Source organism: Equus quagga, chromosome 17 (genome assembly GCF_021613505.1).
Source record: "Equus quagga isolate Etosha38 chromosome 17, UCLA_HA_Equagga_1.0, whole genome shotgun sequence".
NCBI classification, from domain to species: Eukaryota; Metazoa; Chordata; class Mammalia; order Perissodactyla; family Equidae; genus Equus; species Equus quagga.
The window spans coordinates 27,996,525-28,016,895 of NC_060283.1; the positions used below are offsets into that span (position 1 = coordinate 27,996,525).

Here is a 20,371-nt window from a genome sequence, read left to right on the forward strand (position 1 = left end):
CGGAGTCAGACTTCCTTTGATGGTAGGTCCCTCTGTGACTCTGAGCAGGTTACTGTAACTTGGCTAAGCCTCAGTTTTCTCTTCTGTTAAATAGGCAGATAATTATCATACCAGAATGTGACAGTGAGAGCGGAGTGCATGACATGCAAGCTGGGACAGAGTGAGGACTCAGAGGATGTTAGTGTCTTGAGAATGAGCACAGTAGTGATGCTTGTCCCTAGCCAAGGATGAAGGCAAAGTATCTGTGCTTCCTGAGGGCAGCGTTTTGTCTTGCTCTGTTCTCTCTCAGGTGTCTAGAACTCAGGTGTCTACACATCGGTAGGTTGCCCCTAGATCCCGTCAGGGTGGGGCTGGGTTTAGAAAGATGTGAGAGAGCACGTCTAAAGTAATGCTTGGCTTAGTGTATACTCTTGTTCTACAATGTAATAAAGTCATGATTCAACTGTGAGTGTGCGCTGGGAGCAGAGATGGACAATTTTCAGGTTCTTGAAATGTGGGAATATGGTTCCCTTGGGGCAGGCACTGGCCTCTCTCTCATTAATCAAGATCTTTTCCCTGCCAGGGCTTCAGGAAATGCTGGCCATCCTCTGGAGCCCAGCGGTGGCCTCACCCCCTTCTGGCTTCAGCCTGGAATGGAGGGCCTCACCATTCTAGCTCTTGGGTCAGTGCCAGAGCTGTGACGGTGAGGCCCCCTGGCACCTCCCAACCCACTTGACAAAGGCTTGTACCCTCTGGGTGGAGGAGCCTCTGAGGCCAGGCGAGGCTGTAAATCTCACGCGTCTGCATCCCTTCATTGATCCTTCTGGGGGTGTGGTGACTTGATCATTGGGAGCCTAGATCTTAAAGGGTGGGAGGTGGGACAGGGGCCTCAGGGCACGGAGAAGAGCCTGGGGGAATATCAAGCTGCTTACCCACGAGGGCTGGCTCCGCTTTACTGTCATCATCAATGAAATGTCCTTCATGTGCCCCCCAGGTAACCTGGAAGTGGTCCCCCAAATCTTACAGTGCAGTAAAGACTTGGCAGAACTGTAGAAACTAGTGGTGGCTGAGCAGCTGTGCCATCTCACATCACTTTTTATACAATGCCCGGGCCACCAGCCTACAGGGGCCTGGCAGCCACATAAACAAGGGAAGTGGGCTGAGGGCACTGGTATTGACTTGGAGGGGTCAAGCCCTCAGAAGGTGGCCACCATTCCGCCCCAGCCCTTGTTGTCATGTGAGAACGTGGCTCAGCGTTGCCAGAACTTCTGAGCCCCACCCCCAAGGGAAGCAGGAAATTCTATTTTTACGGGAAATACTCTCTTTTAGAAAGCCTCTAGCATGTGTCTGGCGTGTGGTGGGCACTCAGCAGATACCCCTCCCGCGTGTTCAGGACGTGCCGTTTATGGACTGTGGATTCTTTTGGTGGCAGTGGACTGCGTTTTTGCCTTGCTGAATGCCTGCAAGCTTTTGATGCAGCAGTGGTTCTTGGAGTCTGAGAAGTCCCAAATCTCCTGTCAGATCTCTGAGGTTAATGCTAGTCAACCTCTTGCTTTGCTTTCTTGGCCTCTGTTCCCCTCCCCCTGCTCCCCTGACCAGTGTGACAGTCACATCCTCTCTAGAATGTTTCTGGTGAATTCTGGCCTTGGGAGGCTTGAGGGCTGGTCTCATGATGGACATGTGAGAAACAGTGCCACCCCCCAACCCCAAATCCTTGGAAGGGCCCCTGGGCTCCATACGTCAAGGGTCAAGGCGGGTTAGCTTCCAAGGCGTGCTGACAGATGCACCTCCTGTCATTCCACGTGCTGGCCTGGGGGCATAAGGGTTCCATTCCACCAGCAGGTCATCAGGGTCAGGTAATGAAGGTAGGTCCCTGAAGTCAGGTCCACAAAAGGCCACTGGGGCCAGCGTGTCTCTGGTCCGTGGTGTCGATCTCAGGATCCCACAGGACACTGCTAATTTGCTTGGCTCAGCTCAGCCGGTGCTGGGAACAGTACGCAGCGTTGAAGACGCCATGCATTTCCATCCAAGGCACCTCTGATCCCTTTCCAGGCATTGGGAGAATGTTTTTCCAGCTCGGTTACTTGCTGGCACGCATGGGGCAATATACAAGGTGTTCTCGGAGAAGCTGGAGCTGGATGTTGACTTTCGCTCCCTGGGATGTGTTCTGGGGAGGAAGTGGGTTTTTGGGTTGTGGTGGGTATAGGATGTGGTCTGGCTGATTAGTATCACACACTGTGGATGAAGTTAAGAAGAATCGGGGAGCTTTTTTTCTCTTTTGTACTTTTGGGCTGAGGTGCCTCAAGGAGCTTCATGTATCAGAGAGGTGCCCTTGGTTCTGTGTGTCTTTTTCACATTTGTATAGAAGTTAGAAACACCCAGCTGGCTTTATTTTATGCAGTCAATATGTTTCTGGCAAATAACCAGTAAGACCTGAGTTCAGTTCCTGCCTTTGACACTTAGTAGTTGTGTGAGCTCCAGCCAGAAGACTTACCCTTGCTCTCTGGGGTTTCAGATTCCCCAGTGTAAAATGGGGACGAAACTCATAGACTGTTGGAAGGTTGCAGTGATTTACTGCATGTAAAGCACTGAGTGTACAGTTCCTGGCACAGAGTGTTCAGTAATGGTGGTTATTATCCTAATGATTACATTGGCAGCTTGTATGATGATGATAATGGTGATGATGACAGTTATTGAGGGCTTACTGTGTGTCAGTTATTCTTCCAAGTACTTTGCATCAATTAACTCATTTAATCCTCACAATAACCCAGTGAGGTAGGCGCTCTCATAATCTCTGTGTTATAGATGATAAAACTCAGGCACAGAGAGGTTAAGTAACTTGCTCAAGGTCACCCAGCTCAGAAATAGAAAAAGAGCGTGGACTTTAGAATCGAAAGACCTGGGTGGCGTGCTTGCCTGTCACCTCCTGATGGTGTGGTCTATTTCAAAGTCCTTAACTCTCTGAGTTGCCTTCTCAGCTGGAGAATGTGCTCGTCATACAGGCTCCCCTCCCTTCCCCCGCCCTTCATTGCCTGGTGTGGTGCTTACTTGTGAGGGCTTGCTTGGTAATAGGTGCTGAGGACTCATTTGCTGATTAACTGCCGAGGTAAGGGGCTTATTATGATGTTCCAGTGATCTGTAAAACTCTGGACAAAAGGCATAGTTATTTTAAATGCCCCAAGGTGCTTATTGTTGGGGTTTACACAACACACTTGTTTTTTAGATTTTGAACCACTTAAAAAGGTAGAGATCAAAATATCAGCATTATTACTGATAAAGGCTTGTTTGGAGGATGTGGCTTAGGTGTGGAACGGCATGGATTTCCTGATAGGAACCCGGTATTTGGCGTCCCCACCCAGTCACGGGCAGCCTTGAGCACCCAGAGGCCTCCTCACAAAGGATGGCGAGGTGGTGGCAGCAGCCTCTGTAGGGCTTCTGGGTGGAGAAGCAGACCACCACCGTGAGATCCCTTCTGTGCTGGGGGAGAGCTGCGGACTGGGGGGAGAAGCAGAAGGAAGCCAGGAGTTTTGAAGGAAATCTTTCTTTTTAGAAACCAGAAGTAGGGAAGAAACATTCTGGCCACAATTACTATTTAAAGAAATATTCTCTTTCCCCTCCAGAACAAAAAACCACCACCAGTCATGGTTCTACCCAGTTTCCCAGTTCATGGCTGCTTCATCCTTCCACTTGCGCACACCTGAAACCTTTGAATCATCCTTGACTTTGCTCCCTCTAACCCTGTATTTATTCACCTGCCTGTCTTTGGGCTCAACCCTCAAAGCAGAGCCAGAGTCCCACCACTTCTCACACCTCCCTGGCTACTGCCTGGGTCCGAGCCACCGTTGTCTCTCACCTGGGTTATTGCAGGGGCCTCCTCACTGGTCTCCCTACTTCTGCTGTTGTCTCTTTTCAGTCTGTTCTCAACAAGGCTACCAGAAGGAGCCTTTTTAAAAACTGAAGTTGGGGGCCGGCCCAGTGGGGCAGCAGTTAAGTGCGCACATTCCGCTTCGGCGGCCTGGGGTTCGCAGGTTTGGATCCCGGGTGTGGACATGGTACCGCTTGGCAAGCTATGCTGTGGCAGGCATCCCACATATAAAGTAGAGGAAGATGGGCACGGATGTGAGCTCAGAGCCAGTCTTCCTCAGCAAAAAGAGGAGGATTGGCCGCAGTTAGCTCAGGGCTAATCTTCCTCAAAACAAAACAAAACCAACAAAAAACCCTGAAGTCGGATCATGTCCCTCCTGTGCTCCAAACCCTGCCGTGATTTCCTTTTTCACCCAGAGGAAAAGGCCAGGTCCTCACAAAGGCGTGGACGTCTTTCCCCGCCACTCCCTCACCTCTTCTCCTCCCTGCTTCAGCTCTGCCCCTCTGCACAGCCGCACACAAGGCAGCTACTGTCACAGCTCCATCACACAGGTGAGGAAATGGAGGCAAAGACGCAGAAGTAACTGACCCAAGCTGATGCAGCTGGTACCTGGTAAAGCTGAGTTCTCGGCCAGCATCAGCTCCAAGAGTCCGTTCTTAACACTGCTCCTTCTGCCTCCACTAGCACAAACCCGAGTCACAGCCACACCATCAAACCCAGTTTTGACTGGGGCCAAACAGGAGCTTGGAGCATGGTCAGTGGGGCGCTCTATAGTCAAGGAGTTCTGGAAAGCCTTCTCTGCGGAAGGGATGTTTTGTAAAGTGAAGACGACTCGGTCAATGGAATGGTTGCCCCCGAGTTAGTGTGCTTTTGGGTTAACTATAATACATCAGACTTCCAAAAGTGGAGACACGCCTATTCTTTTTTTCTCTCTGGGTCTGGGAAGTAGATTTCTGCTATTAATAAAATTTAAAATGACTGAGCCCTGGGATTACTGAGAATTCAAGAGGTGGAGGAACGAAACAATGTTCGAACGCAGTTTTATCTTTTGAAAAACATTTTCGAGAAGTGCCGTTTATAACCAGGAAGCCAGCTTCATGAAAACTCTCTTTCCCATTAAAGTGTGTATGGTGTGCTGTAAACAAAGATTGAGCTCCTGTGAGCTACTTTTTCAAAACTTATAGAAGCTATTTTTTAAAAACGGATCCAAACTCATGTTGCCACACAAACAACAAAATAGACCAGCGTGTTCCAAGGGCAAACATTTGCTTTATCCACCCACAAACTTGGAGAGATGCAATTTGAAGGAGAAGTCGGAAGCCTGGGAGGTAATGCCAGATTCTTTCAGGGGCTCCTGTTAATTTTAGTAAGTCTGGAAGAAGCTCTTAAGCTTTTGAATGTTTTTATTAAAACCACCACCTCGACAAATTTGTTGGAAAAAGTGTTACTGTCGAGATTCCTTGGAGTCTGTATTCCTTGAGTGACTGGGAGCTCCTGGCCTTTGAATAGGGAAAACATCTTCCACCCAGCCTCTCCTCCTCATCCCCGCTTTTCCAGAATAATGTACAGCAAAGGAGTGTTTGAGTCCTAGGTGACTAGTGGCTTCTTAGGGAACCTCCAAAGGGAGAGGCTGCCATTGCTCCGCTTTTCCAAGGAGCCCTCCTCTGTGGACTGTCTGGGGTCCATCCTGGCTCCACCCCTGCGGTCGACTCTGCTGGTTTCCTTCTCAATTCCCAGTTTCCTTGTCTCCTTCCTAATTGAAGTCTACTTCTCCCAGTGTTACTCACACATGGGAGTGGCCACATGACCCCGTCCTGGCAAATGGTTGCACGTTGCCATCACTGGGTGGGGGTCCCAGGAAAGCCCTGTGTGTGTGTGTGTGTGTGTGTGTGTGTGTGTGTGGCGGGGGGTTGACTCTGGTCTTCAGCTGTGTCCTTCTGACGGGAGTGTGGATGCTGTACTTGGTGGAGCTGCTGTAACGCTGCTGCCGCTGCTAATAATAATAAGTACTAACCCAGCACGTCTGAGTGTCAAGCACTTTTGGAGTCCCTTTTATTAACTCCATTGAGATGGGTAATATAATGATTTCCGTCAGATAGATGAGGAGGCTGATGCTGAGGAAGGATGATGGACCCTCCCAGGACCTCACACTGAGGAAGTGGCAGAGCGGGGACCCCGGTATCCGTCACTTTTCCATTAAGCCGCCTGTCACCAACATACAAGTCCTGTCCCAAAGGATGTGAGCAGGCAGGAGCCTTGAGTAGCTGTCAGTGTCCTGGGCTGCCAGCCTCTGGAGTACTTGTGATTTGAGAAAAATGAATCCCTGCTTGTTCCCAAGGGCCGAATCCTTCAGAAAACTGATGGAAACACTGTGTGTTGTGTGACTTTGGACGTGTCCCTTAACCTTTCCTTGCCTTGGTCTTCTCGTCTGTAAAATGGGGCTAATAATGGTGCCAACTTGTTTAGGGAAGTGCCTGGCGTATACGCATGCTCCGTTGTTATTGTTATATCATCATCAACAGCATTGGCAGTGAATTCAACACCTGTTGCTCTCCTACTCCGTACCAAGCTCAGTGATAGGGAGACAGAGCAGCTTGCAAGGGATGACAAGGTGCCGGGGGAGCACTGAGAAAGAGGGGTAAATATTCAACAATAAGACAGCTTGTCCTTGGGCAGCTTAGCTCCTGAAGCACTTTCTCGTATATTTTCCCGTGTAATCACCCCCTCCATGCCAGCCTGGCAGCAGGCACATCGCTAGGTAGGGTTCTTCCTTAACACCACGGGGCTGAGATCGGATCCTGGGCAGGTTGTCTGTGTCTATCCGTCTTTGTCTCCACCCCGATGGATGCAGGAGCAATGGGGCAGGTCGAATTCTAGGCTACTAGCTGTGCAGAAATCGGAGCCAGATTTACAGTAAGAGCAGATTGATGGGCATGAATGAGGGCGTGGGGGGGAAATATCTTAAATGTCATTTCAGTTGTAAAAACCAGAGAACTGATGCCTTTGTTTAAAAATCCGGCTTGGGAGAAAGCCCCACGAGGAGAGAGGTTTTTGTCTATTTTGTCTGCTGCTCTAAAAGAGGGACTGGCACTTAGTAGGTGCTCAGAAAATATTTGTTGAATGAGTAAGGAAAGGAAATTGGCCTTCCTTGCTCAGTTCTCATAGAAAATTCTGGTGTTCACATAAAGGGCAGTGTCCTGGACAGCCTGCCTGAGGGTGGCTCTTTGTGATCTCACCAGTCTTCCCTGATGGAGGGAAGTGCACATTTTTTAGCTACTTTTGCTCTGACTGATACACTTGGCTGCCTAACAAAAAGCCAGAGAAGAACCAAGATTTTTAGCATCATTCAAAATGCTTGCCATTCCTCTTGCTTTGCGAAATCGTGAGCTAGTTATTTCGAGTTCACGTAAAGGTCAGAACTTGATCTCCAGGAAGGAGGTTCCCCTTGGTTTATGCTAGGGGAACTTTTCCCCCTCTCTGTTTATTTTACCCGAAGACTTCTGTTTTTCTCCCAAGCTAAAATCTGGCATTTGTTGTAGAAAGTTCTCAGCTTATGTGTGTTTTTTCAAAAAAAGAGCTCATGTTTTGGCTTTCGTTGGGATCCTCCGCGAATTTTTTCCTGCCTAACAGTTGATTTTCTGCTCCTTGAAAGGCCAGCTCTTACGTGGGTGCTGAAGTTCGCTTTCAGTTTTAGAGGTTACTGAAAAATCCTTTTCCTAGCGCTTCTAAGTGCTGTTCCCAGCTGTGTTTCTTTCTGTTTTTAGCTGATATGTGGGGCAGGGTCTCTCAAAACACGTGGGCTCTTCTCCCCAGCCCTCCACCCCTTTTGTTTTTAATGACTGTGAGACAAGTGGGCTCTCTTTCTCCTTCCTGTGTAATTTTCACGGGGAGGTGGTGAAGGACTTTAGGACCTGGCATTGTCGCAGCCCCTCCCCTGGGAACTGGAGGTCTCGTCCCCTCAGAGCTGGGTTAGTTCAGAAAGTGAGAAGGGTTGGCACTTGTTCGGGGGGGAGGATCCTGTAGAGGCTGAAGGATGAGGCCCAGGGCATCTGTGGCTGCAGGGTCAGCCCGCCGTGGCCCAGGCGCCTCCCAGGCGTGGTCTGGTCGGGCGAGGCTGCCCAAGCCCTTCCTGCTTCTTCAGGATCCTCAGAATGTTTTCCTACTGAGCCAGGGATGGAGAATAAACCTCACTAGTCAGCCAGTTGAAAAGAGGAGCTGGGGAAGGTGTTCTCCCTGGCCCTGGTGGGACTGAGACCTGCTTTTCCCCGTGGGCTTGGCTCCTTAGCCCTTCCCAGTCCCCCGAGCCCCTCAGATCCTGTCCTCCTGGGAGTGGGCACCCCTCTCGGGACCCCATGCCCTGCTCTGCATTCGTCTTGTCTTCCTTCTCTCTGCCTGTGGTCCCCATCAGTTTTTCCGCATTGCATAGATTTGCATTTACAAGTTTGGAAACGTCTGCAAGTGTTTTTCCTGTTTGTAAATTGTGTATCTTCCTGTTTGTAAATTGTGTATCTTTAAAAGCTTTAAAGCTTTTAAAGGAAGTGTCTTTCTGTGATGCTGTGACCTATTTGTATAGCATGTTACAGATTACAAAGCGCTTCCATGCTTCTCTGTTATAAACAGTAACAATGGCAGATACTTAGGTAGTCCTTGCTACGACCCTGACTGTGTTCCGAGAACTGTATACAGGCTAGCTTAGCCTCGCACCACCCTGCTGTGCCATGATCACCCCGTTATTAAAGGGGAGAACTAAGGCAGAGAGAGGTTCAATGATACTCCTAAGGCCACATATTTGCCAAATGGAGGGCAGAGATTTGAACCCAGGCAGGTGAGCTCCAGAATCCTGGTGTTTAACCATCTACCCTATTGGCCTTCATATTAGCAAGGATTTGGACATGTCACATGAATTTCTCAAAAATGAAAATCCTTCTCTTAAAAAAATCAAAGGTGGGGCTGGCCTGGTGGCATAGTGGTTAAGTTTGTGCACTCTGCTTTGGGGGCCCAGGGTTCACAGGTTCGGATCCTGGGTGCGGACCTATATACTTCTCATCAAGCCATGCCGTGGCAGCGTCTCGTATACAAAATAGAGGAAGACTGGCACAGATGTTAGCTTAGGGCCAATCTTCCTCAAGCAAAAAGAGGAGGGTTGGCAACAGATGTTAGCTCTGTGCCAATCTTCCTCACCCCCCCCCCCAAAAAAAAGATAATACCACAGGAAAAACTTAAATAATACAGATGTGTAAAAGCAGAAAGCAGAACCCTCCCTCTCCACCCACCCCCAATGCTCTGAGGTAGAACAAACTGTTGACAGGGATGTCCTTACAGACTATTCATTTGAAGTCCTTATGTATTTTATACATTAAGTATCATAACATATACAATTAGATTAATGGGCCCCCAGGGTCGTCCTGCGGGTGGTGGGACGGAAGCTAGAGTGTTCAGTCTACTCCAGGGCGCACAGCGATGCTGGGGAAGAACCTGGACTTGAACCCAGATCTCCTCTCTCCACTAGAACCTACTTCCTGGGAGCTCATCAGGAACTGTTTTTTTTTTTTTTTTTTTTTTTGAGAAAGATTAGCCCTGAGCTGCCAGCTCCTCTTTTTGCTGAGGAAGACTGGCCCTGACCTAACATCCGTGCCCATCTTCCTCTACTTTATATGTGGGACGCCTACATGGCTTGCCAAGCACTGCCATGGCCGCACCCGGGATCTGAACCAGTGAACCCCGGGCCGCGGAAGTGGAACGTGCACACTTAACCGCTGCGCCACCGGGCCGGCCCCAGGAACTGGTTTTATATGAATCCTCCAGCTGTATTGTTGACAGATGGTCTTCGACATAGTTGTCGGCACCTTCCAGGGTCATAATTAAAAAGGAAGGAGGCTTCAGGCAAAGACAGAATAATGCAAATCTTCAGTTTCGGTTTAGAAAATCTGAAACTTGCGGTGGGGATATAGAAGAATAAGGAAGTAGAATGATTCTCTTTTTCCCTCTGTCTTCTTTCTCTGTTCCAGAAAGAGAAGGGATTAAGAGGCCTTTCCTGTGATAAAACCAGCCCCTCCCCCTCTCCCAGGGCAATTACAGAGCCTCCTGCCTGGAACCGTCCTCACCAGCCTGGAGGTGACACCACTCTACAAACAATGAGGGGAAGGAAAGGAAAGCAATGCATTTGCCAATGGCGCGGATGACTTCCTCAATGCAAGAATCGCTTGCACTCAGAAAATCCCTACTTGCAGGGCCCCCGCTAGGACGTTCACGTATGATTTGCTTTCACTCCCCGTATCCTATTGCCCAGGAAAGAAAATTTCAGGCTGTAGGGTTGAGCCTCTGATTGTAAGTTCCTCTGGACCTTTGAAGGGGACTTTATCCTAGGAAGCCTCTCTCTTTTTCTGGATTTGACTGGTCAGGCAACAGCAATTATCCAAACCGCAGCTCTTCACCAAGAGGCGAACCACAGGAAAGAGAAATCTGAACAGGCAGAGAAAATAGAGGTCCCCCAAAGCCTGCATTGATGTTTTCCTCAGAGGGGAATCTTTTAATTCACGGTTTAAAGACTGGTCCAATAAATGTAGTTCTTTTGCTTTCCTATCCCACAGCAGATAAGGAGGAAATTAGAAGGAATAGGAGAAGCCTACAGAATAAGAATGGATAGCCATGGTGGAGACGGGAGGAACTGGCAAAAGGAGAAGCGCGTGCTTGAACACGTCTGTAGCCCCTGGGACCCTTAGGTGCTTGGTTTCTAAGGAGAGTGCAGAAGGCTCACATCTCAACATGTCTGGGAAACATTAATCCAGCAGAGTATATACAGGCTGCTAATAATATGACCGGGCATCCTCAAAAGATTAAATGATGACCAGCATAATATTATTAAACTCAGAGTGCTCAGTTTAAGAAGAGGGGACAGTGCGTGATACATACAGATTTCCATCGTTTCTTTAATCCTCTTTGGAGAGACAGTATGGTTGAAATAGACATGTAAATGATGGATAGATTGATTGATTACTGATTGGCTGGCTAAATGGCTTACTCTAGGCAGCAAGAACACTGAATAAACATTTACTAGCCAGCTGGTACAGGTCGGGAAGTGTGCAGGTTGCTGGGAGTAGGTAGATGGAAAGGCATGGACCTTGTCGGGGAGTTTGTACTTTAGTGGTATTGAGAACTGTGTGATCAGTGTGGAGGTGGGAGGGAGAGCCGCGTTGGGGAGCACAGAGCCAGGATGAGCGATGCACTGAAGCTGGCCCTGCCACTTGCCTTCTCAGGGAGTGCTGGTTGTCCTCCCTAATCCTTTTTGCTCATGAGTGAAGTGAAGGCCAGGAAACTTCTACACTTGGAGCTCTCCCCTGAACGTTAAGTGGGAAAAGGCGTGGAAACCGCCTTTGCACACAGCCTGGCCTACCCTGATAGCTGCTACTCTTCTGTTTTTTATTCTTCTTCACTTTCCAAATATGCCCTAGGGGGATTCCAGCACGCTTTGGAGAGGAAGTGATCTTTGAACCCAATCTTGAAGTCCCCATACTAGGTGCAAAGGAGGTGACACCAGTTGAGCATTATTCCAAATGGCTGTGATAACAAGTGCACTGGCAGTTAACTTGTTTCTGTGGAATGCCATGTTGCCTGATGATGGTGGGCAAATGCCACTTGACTGTGTCATACTCTGATTTTGGACCCAGATCGCTATTCGTGATGCCAAGTGGAATCGCACCTCAGTGGGAGCATAGGTTCTTGATCAAAAGTCAGTGCTGTGGCAGAAATGCCGTTTAGTCAAAATCACAAATGAAAATCATTTCTCGAGTCATCCCCAAATACAATGCCCAAAGTGGTGTTTATCTACCGTGTTGGGGAACAGATGCCGTCTCTTAGTACTAACCTTAGTACTAACCTCTGAGAGTTAGTCCTTCATTGCTGGAAAAGGTGCCATCTGCAATTGAGCGTCAGATAAAATATTATATTTAGGGGCCACATGGAATGAAAAACCTATATCCTTAAATGTTAGATCGCTATGAGGATGGTGAGAAATGGCGCGTGGGAATTGGGACTCGCGGAGGCCACAGTAGATTTAGGTCTCCCAACTCAGGCTCACTCTGGAGTGTGGGTGGAATAGCCAGTGGTATTAAATTATTTTTCTCATTTTTCCTCTCCTTTCAGCAGGTATAGCTTAATTCACCCAAGTAATAGGCTTGTATGATGGGACCTCAACATGGGCTTTTTGTTTTTGCTACTGCTGGTGATTGATTTTAAATGCAAATATGTCACTCATTGCTAAGAGTTTTTGTTCTGTATATTATTCTTCGTGGAGAATTTCTTACTGTATTCCTCATTATTTATGCCCTGGCAATTTACCAACAGCAGCAAATATCATTCATTATTATTGTTTGGAGGAAGAGTATTTTTATATTTTTCAATTAAGAGCGGGTTTAACATTTTCCCCGTAGAGGGAAATTTGATGATTTAGTGTTATAGGATAGCTGGTCTGAATGTCACATGTTTGTGCTAATTGCCATAGAAGTGTATCATTGCCTGTTTTCTGAGGGGTAGAGGACTTGGTTGTCCTGGGATTGCATGATTATTGGTTCACTGGAAGTGCAGACACGTTAAAACAAGGGTTGGAGGGTGTCTAGTTCACCTTCCTTCCAGGGCTGGGCACCTTCCACAAGGTTCTGAACAGATATAACAGGTCATAACAACAATGACGCGAGCTCCATTGAGCTCTTCCTACAAAATGATGTGAGAAATGCCAGTAGAGGTGGCAAGAAGCATCAGACTACTAGGTGCTTGGCATTGTGCTTGGCACTAGGTATATTTTTTCTACCATCTAACAGCTACCCTGATAGAGATAGCACTATATCGTACCCGTTTGCAGCCGAGGAACTGCACAGAGTTGGGAGTTTTAACCTAGAATTGTCTAATTCAAAAGCCAACCATCTTTTGTTTTGCTTGACTTTTTCTGATCTGTGGTTCTAAATGTGGTGGTCAGCTGACTACTGGTGTGCGATGATTTGAGATGCTATGCAGATGAATATTTATTTTAATGGTCTTCTATTTTAATATGCATTAGGGAAAAACTCAGAGAACCATGAACCTCATGGTTTCTTGAATAATATTATATAGGGTGAAGCTAAATTCATTTCAGTAACACATGTAGATCTGTTTAAAGAAAAATGTTAACTAGATAAAAATGTGGTTGGTTTGTGACTATGGCAAAAATGATGGGGGTACTTGAATGAGTGAAGTAATTTCAGTGATGTATGCATTTGTTCATAGATACTATTCTGTTGTTAATGTGATTCTACCTGTCAGAAAGTTCTTACAGTGGGGTGACCTGCTTGCCTGCACCTTTTGCGCACTAGTTTGTTAGGTTCCCCTGGAGCCACACACAGGGAACCTGCATACGTCTTTGTCATTCCCTTTGGTAGCTGCTTCTCCAGATTAAACATCCCAAGCCATCTCAGCCATTTGCCGTGTGCCGTGGTCATTCCTGACAGTATTTCTGTCAAAATGTGGGCCTCCTACATGAGGTCAGAGTCCCTCCTGGGATCTCTGGAAACACTGCTTCTAAGATGGCGACCTTCTTCATTCAGCAGATGCTCTGGGGCAGTCCCACCTCCCACCCATTGCCCCACCTCTTAATGGTTTTCTCATGAACCACCCACTTCAGTTTTCTCATCTGTAAAGTGGCGAGATGACATGTATGTAAAGTGCAGAGGACGGTGTTTACTATACACAGATTACCGTTACTCCTGTCGAGTCACTGTTTTCTGCTCATGGGTCCTAGGCTCTGATTAGGCCTTCTTCACTATGAACCAGTCAACTGTAACTTGAAAATTGACAGTGTTGGAACTTTTGGCCTCATAGTGAAAAGTCCCTTTCCAATCCCCTTTATCAGCTTTTCCTTTCAAGTTAAAAAAAAAAAAGAGATGTTTAACATCTTTTCACTTTCAAGTTCAGTTTCTCTCTTCTTTTTTTGGGTGATGGTTAAAATTTCTTATATAAAATACTTTTAAGTACACGTGATATATAATAGAGCGATGTAGCCAGAAGTGTCTAAAAGGTTTTTCTTGCATTTTTAGTTGACTTGTTCATTTTGCAAGTCTTCAGCATATGATATTTAAGACAGCTTGCAGCATTTTCTGTATATTTTACAGGGCAAAACTGTACTTACAGTGTATTCAGTTCTTATTAAACCATAGAGGAAAAAACTTTCTACATTTAAAATAGTACAAGAAAGTGTTGAAAGCACGTGAGAACTTTAAGTATCTTCACATGTTCAATGTTCCCAATTTATTTTTGCGGCAGTAATTATTTCACTGTCTGTAGTGTTAGTATGTTGGAACATTGGACTAATTCGTGCATGAGTCTGTTAGAGCCTTTCACTCAATAAGAATCACGTATACCATGCCTGAATTTGTAATTACCCAGCCTGCGACTCAAATTAATGTACAGCATTTAGATTCTAGGCAACAATACATTATATAAACTGGCATCATTTCGTTGGTGACACAGAGTCTGTCTCCATCTGTTCCGTGAACTTGGGCAAGGTATGCAACCCTTCTGAGCCTTTTGTGTCCTTATTTATCAAATGGGATATTTAGCCCCTTTCTCCTTGTGGCTCACAAGGGTATTAGTAAAGGTGGTGTGGAAGGAATCAACCATCCTACCAATGCCATCTGGGCGAAGCCATGAAGTTCAGTGTTAATGTGACAGTTACGGAGACTTGAACCTTAGTCCTGAAGTAAATGCTTTGAAGTATTTTTGACTTTTTTGTTTGATGTTTTCTAAAGTGCGGTGTGGCACAGTTTTTAGGTATTTTTGAGGGTACTAAAATGCTTGCTGGAATAATTGATGAGAATATGGAATTTCAACAAATGAGGGCTAGGAGTCAGTGCTCGATGTGGAAGAAGCTCACCTTCTATGTATGTTATGCAGGTTTTGCACGTTAATCAAGCACATAAAGGCACAGTGAGGGAACAGTAATTGCTGTTAGACCTGGGTTTTCTTTGCAAATGGGGGCGCTAGTGAGAGCATAGCAGATGATTAGTTTAAGGAGACCATAAAGAACATTTGAGGCTTAGCGAGTCTCCCAGATTCTCTGGTCTTTGTTTACAACTAGCAGCTACGTTCTAGCCTCTTAGGCCATTTCCAGAGAACTCGAGAAGAATATTTTGATGTATGATCATGTCTCTTACCTGTTCCGAAGGCCTTGGTGGCTGCTGCTTTCGGCCGCATTTCACCTTGGCGTTCCGCACCCTCTTCTGTGGCTCCTGGTGCAGCCTCACTCCCCCAGACATAGGCCCAGTTCACCCAGCTTGCTTGTTTTCTCTCTGAGTCCCAGGTGTTCGGGCCTTCTGTGTGGGATGTTCTTCCTTCCCAGTCCTGGTCATCAGGTTTCCATCTTGGAGGCCCCTTGTTCATGAAGCCTCTTGTGGTCTTCCCCCTACCCCAAGCAGGCATGCTGTCTCACTTCTTGGGACTCCTCTGTGGGAACAACATGGCGGCTTGACCTGGGTTCAAATTCTCACGTGTCTGTTTACCTGAGGAATGATGTTGGGTGGGTCATTCATGTTCTCAGAGCCTTAGAATGTGGGACAGAGAATACTTCACTTCCACAAGACTATCCTTAGTGGGAGCACCTAACGCAGGGACTGACCTTAGGTTCTCTCTAGGCATGCGTGTCTTATTGCTTCCATTTCCCTAATGGTGGTTTTTACATTTGTTATTGTATTAGAGTTTGTGTTTTTGTCTTATCTTGTCTTAATAAATTATGATCTTATGGAAAAAGACACCATCTTTTCTTTGTTGCCCCGATAGTCCCTGGCACAGTGCTTTGTACACATATAGACATTTTGCCGATTTCCGTAGAATCAAGTTGGTCTGCGGTTATCCGGTTAAAGGATGAAATTGAAGAGCTCTTGTGTTCAAAAGGGCCTTCTTCTCTTTTTCATCCTTGTATTTCTGTCTTCTCCCATCTTTTAGCTTCCATTTTTACTTCCTTTAATACTGAGAAAGCGCCAGGCTCGCTTCAAAGGGTTGACTTCAAAGCCCCCTTGGCTGAGAACTGCTCGCCACTAAAGCCTATAGAGTTGGCGTCAATGGAAGACCTTGTGTCCGTTGCATTTGAGAGTTTTTTGGGACTTCTATTTTTGTAATCCTTCTAGAGGGGAAGGGGGGAGGGTTACAGAAACATCTGCTTCTTTAAAAAAGTCAGACATAAGCCAGTGTAATTCCAAAAAAAGTTAAGATATTTAAAAAAATGAAAGCGATTTTACAATTGGTGGAAAAGAAGAAGTCTTTTTCTTAGAAAAAAATTGCTTTTGCTATTTTGTCCTAGTTACCAGAGCTTAGAATGGAAATACAGTCTTAACTTCTGTGCAACGTTTTCTAAGATGGCTAAGTGGGGTTGCCGGTTACATAGCAGAAAAGAGGGCTTGGGCCTGGTGAGACCTCACGCCCAGCTCTCCTTTGAGCTGTGGGTATGGGCTGAACGAGATGAGAGGGAGATTAAAGACCAGTGATGTCCCTGCCGTGGACCCTTTGATGCTCTTGTTTGTTGACTTTTTGAGGCCTGGAGTGACTGACTCTTCCAGGAATGAGCATTGGAATGCTCCCAGTTTCTATGGTAGCCCCAAAATATATTTACTCAAGGCCTACTGTGTGTCAGCACCATGCCGACCCTCCCTCAACAGCCTTACTGAGCATGCTTCTGAGCCAAGAAGCTCTTCACAATTTGACGTTTATCTCCTGCCCGGTCATACACCTCCTGTGCCACCCATGGCCTTTGCACAAAGCCTGGAATGCTTCTTTCCGCTGCTCCCAAACTCTTACAGTCTCGTTGACTTCATGAATCCTTATTCACCCTTCAAGACCTGCTTTAAGGGTGAAATACTTTATGGAACCTTCTCCCTATTTCCCCTCAGCGAGTTGCTTTGTCCTCCAGTATGACCTTGTGAACACCAATGTGGATGTTCTTTTTATTATTTATTAATTATCTACTTATACTTCTGTTCCTGCAAATTGTAAGCACTTTGAGGGCTGAGGGGCGTAAACAAGTGCTATAGGAATTGAGACTAGGTTGAGGTTAGGTGATCAGGTTTTAAGGATGAGATCTGAGTCAAATCTCTAAAGACAGACACAATTTATTTGTCAAATGGAAAAGGGTAGGCTTAGGCAGTTCACGCTATTAGGAGACAACGGTGGAAAGGTGTCTTGGAACATGGATGAGACTGGCCTCAAATACCAGCCAAGATGTTTGGCCAACTTTAGAAGAGGCATGAGATGATTAGAGTGGAATTTTTCAGAAGGCCTGCCTGGGTAGGAGTAAGGAGGATGGATTTAAGGGGTAGTCGGAGGTACCAGGAAGCCCAGGTAGGAGAACATGGGTGAGATCTGGGAATGAGGTGGCAAGGGTGTAGACCAGGGCTGCCGCTCATTTCTGCACAGCCAGAGAGCTAAGAAAATATGTTGTGACATGTGGAAATTATATGAAATTCAAATGTCGGTGTCCATAAGTGAAGTTTTGTTGGAACACAGCCATCCTTATTCATTTACATGTTGTCTGTGACTGCTTTCACACAAACATGTCAGCCTTGAGTGGTGGCAACAGAGACTGCATGGCCCACAAAGGCCAAAATATTTACTATCTGGCCCCTCACAGAATAAGTTGGCTGACTTCTGGTGTAGACCAACTAGGGTGAGTGAGAATATGAATGGAAGGGAAGGAATGGGCTGGATTAAAGGATGTTTTAGAAGAAGATGCAATATAGGAGAGTTTTTCCTAGTACTTGCTCTTCCCTTCTTCTCTGTCACTGCATGTGTTGGTGGTGGTGCTCCAGATGTGGGCATCATTAGGGCCCGGAGTGTGTTTCATGGTGGGGGGCCTGGGCTAGTCTTAGAGTAAACCCAGACCACCTGGGTGGCTCTGAGTCCCATGTGGCTTCCTCATACCTAGACCAAGGACACCTTGCCAGCTGCTGATGGGGCAGGGTGGGAGGGAATTGGGGCTGAAAGGCCCATACCTGACTGCTGAGGGCTTTTGCGGGCAGCTGTGTTCTGCAGAGGGGGCAGGCGGAGAGCTGGAGGGGGAGCGCCCTTGGGAGGCTGCCTTCTGCCTGGCTGCCGCTCCTCAAGGGTGCGTTTGTGTGTGACTTAAGCCATTGGAGCTCTTTGTTTCTGGGCTGGTGTTGACGCTTCTTTTCCCTGCCTTTGGGGACGAGAGAGGAAGCTGATGGCTCCCTTTAGCCCTGACTGAGGAGAAGGCTGGGAGGTCAACTTCCCCACTGTCCCGTGCCTGCTTGGGGGGGAATGTCACCCATAGAGCTATTTGAGTATGAAAAGACACAAAGAAGAAGCATGGGTGAAAAGGGAGGTCCAAGAGGAAGACAAAGTACCCCGAGGCATGTCCCCAATCAGGGAATAGGCCTGACTTTCACAAAGCCTTGTGAGTGCGTAATGGGCGTCTCAGACCATGAGGCAGAGGGAACATGCCATTGTCCAGGACAGATCCTGGGGACTTAAAGTCTATTACCACTTTTAGAAAAATGGAGCCGTATTGCTAGAAGAGATTTTAGAGAGGGTTTGGCCTAAGTATCTCATTGTGCAGGCAAGAAACCCGAGGCCCAAGATGGATGGATTTACCAAAGCTGGTTAGTGATGGAACTTGGGTTTAATCTCAGGCCTTTTATTAGTATCGTTATGGAACAATTCTTAACTTTTTTGACTGCATGCTATGTGCCAGATGCTTTGTATGCAGGCTTAATCTTCGCTACAACCTTGGAAACTGGCTACTGTCCCTATTTTACAGATGAGGAAAGCGAGGCTTAGGAAGGTTACCTTGCCCACGATCCAGTGACTAGAGATGGTAATCAGACCATGCTCAGTCTCACTCCAGAGCTTGGGTTCTTAAACAGTGGGTGCCCACAAAACTGTTCTGAGCTGCTTCCTAGCTCCTGTTCCCATAGTTTCAATCCACCCTCCATTCTATTCGTTTGTTGACTGTGTACTGAGTACCTGTGAGAAGTCAGAACGATGCTGCATTAGGCAAGGACAGGTGGGACGCCATCTTGATTTTGGCCAAGCCAAAGGAATGCCAAAGGCCAGCCAAGATAGGGAGTGATTGTTCATAGTATCTCCCTCACCACCCTCTGGGCTTCATCTCCAAGATCCCCTCTTCTGTGAAGCTGCCCCTGATGCCCCAGGCAGAGTTGATTTCTCCCACCTTTGAGCTCCCATGGTACCTCATGCTCTGTCTTTAGCACTTCACACTAGATGTGTCTCTCTTGGACTCTCAGGCTAAGAGCATGTGCCATTTCTCTTTGTATTCCTACTTCATGAGTTTAGTGTCCGCATATTGGGGGCACTCAGCAAATGCTGAGTGAATAAATGAATGCAGACGTGGATTGTCGATGGTTCTCAAACTTTATTTTGCCAAAGAATCACTTGAGGAGCTTGTTAACCGTTCAGACTCCTGAGTTCTATCCTAGCGATCTACTCCTGTTTGCAGTGGGACCCCCGACTCTGAGTTCCCCCGAAGCACCCAGGTGTTTCTGATGTGGGTGGTCTGCAAGCCACACTTGGAGCAGCTCTGGCACAGGTGCCAAGCCTTCTGGAATAAGGACAGGAACCAAACTTTAAAAATAGCACTCCATTCATCTGCTTGTGCTGAGATGCCAAGTGCCCCCTCCTGCTGGTGACAGGTCCGGATGTGGGCCAGTTCTCAGCCCAGGGAAAATGAACAGTGTCTTCTCCGTGGTGCCCAGAACGGTCTGAGTCAGTGGAATGTGCTGGCCAGTCAGGCAGAAGGGAACTTCGACTTCTTTTTTAAACCTTGGTGGTGGGAACCGTGTTGGCAAGACGAACTGGGAAGAGAGGAAGCTCGATGTGGGGTGTGGGGCTGGCTGTACTTTGGGTGGCCGCTGAGGGCCATTGCTATATATGCCCCTTTCCTCTTGAAATAGTCACTTTCCCGGCTGGGTTGTGTGTTGGTCGGCCGCCATGAATGTGTGGCTCTTGTTCAAGGGAGCCTCCTGGGATGCTACAAAGAGAGAATTGGGCCGGGCTGTGGTTGGTGCTTTGCAGCAAGACAAGAGAGCTGGCTTTGCCCCTGTCACACCTCTGACTCATTGTAAGATTCAGAGGGAGTGGCTTCGGGGCCCTGGGCTGGCTTTTCCATCTGTAAAATGGGTGGGGTGAAGGGAGAGAGTAATAAAGCTTATTTCTTCTCCTGAAAGGGATGTTTCATGGCCAAGATTGGACACAGGGTCTGTTGTTGGTCTGATGCTTTTGATGAAAGCTCAGGAAGCTCGAATCTTGGATTTAACTCTTTTAGGGCACGTGTGGTGAATAGTGCCCGGAGTCTTTGTCACTTTTGTGCTGATGACCGTTCACTAAAACATTAGCTCCAGGAGGACAGGGATGTGGCATTTATTCGTCAGCTGCATTCCCACTTCTTAGAACTGGGCCTGGCACACAGTAGGTCTTCGTAAATATTAATAGAGCTAAAAGCTCCCAGTACTGGTGCCTATTAAACATCAGGCCCCA

The 20,371-nt window shown here is 47.2% G+C and overlaps 1 protein-coding gene across 1 annotated transcript in view; it reads left to right on the forward strand.

The window, feature by feature from the left end:
- Positions 1-20,371, forward strand: part of PTPRJ (protein tyrosine phosphatase receptor type J) — a 161,641-nt gene that overhangs the window by 58,984 nt on the left and 82,286 nt on the right. The window lies entirely within an intron of this gene.